This window comes from Micropterus dolomieu, unplaced genomic scaffold, assembly GCF_021292245.1.
Source record: "Micropterus dolomieu isolate WLL.071019.BEF.003 ecotype Adirondacks unplaced genomic scaffold, ASM2129224v1 contig_2000, whole genome shotgun sequence".
In the NCBI taxonomy this organism is placed as follows: Eukaryota; Metazoa; Chordata; class Actinopteri; order Centrarchiformes; family Centrarchidae; genus Micropterus; species Micropterus dolomieu.
This window is the reverse complement of record NW_025730990.1, coordinates 1-817: the sequence shown is the minus strand read 5'-3', so window position 1 is coordinate 817 and position 817 is coordinate 1. Positions and strand designations below refer to the sequence as shown.

The following is an 817-nucleotide window of genomic DNA, read 5'->3' as shown; positions in this document are numbered from 1 at the left end:
ATTGTTTTTAAAGACATCCTACAACCAATTCATCTAGCAACAAATAAGCCTACTGAGTACAAATACTTTCTAGCGCGCTAGCTTTTCAAAGTTTATGACCGCGCTAGCTTTTCAAAGTTTATGACCGCAGAAGGCTTTAATCAGGGGACGTATTGCTATATATCATGAAAGAGTACATATGTGTCATGATACAGTATACCTTTTTATCAGAAACAGCAATTTGTCCTACAGTTGCTCGTCTAGAAGATCAGCATATACAGGTTGCTCTCCTGCAGGCTCCACCGAGAACTCGGAGAACTCGGTTCGCTGGATTCAGAGTCCAGAGTGCTAACCATTACACCATGGAACCACTACACTGAGACGGTAGGCAGTTCCTCACATCGCCACGTAGATTATCTATGCAGAGAAAAAAGGTGGGGAAGCAGTCGGCGAGCGGGGGTCTCCAGAACTATTTGACCCTGATTGCGATCGTTAACTTTGCTAGGAGTGCGGTGCTGAAAATAGAGCCTCCTCTGCTGCAGCTACTCCTGAAAGCAGCGTCGCAAAGGTTGTAGCTCTACTGCTCAAACTGGATGTTTAATTTATGCGCTTATCCCATAACATGCAGAGAACTTACTCGTTTTCCCTACTATCATGTGACAGGGAATTGCTCGGCTGAAAAATCTCACTGTCAGAAGTGGGATTCGAACCCACGCCTCCAGACGAGACTGCGACCTTAACGCAGCGCCTTAGACCGCTCGGCCATCCTGACTGCAAAGGGTCGGCAGTGGCGCCGCCAGGCGGGGCTGGGGCCACGGCCACCCTAATAAAATTGGTG

The 817-nt window shown here is 48.0% G+C and overlaps 1 non-coding gene across 1 annotated transcript; it reads right to left on the bottom strand.

Annotated features, from left to right (window-relative positions):
* Positions 1-668: 668 nt before the first annotated feature.
* trnal-aag lies at positions 669-751 on the bottom strand. The gene has a single exon. It is a non-coding gene; the product is annotated as a tRNA-Leu (tRNA).
* Between the last annotated feature and the right edge of the window lie 66 nt (positions 752-817).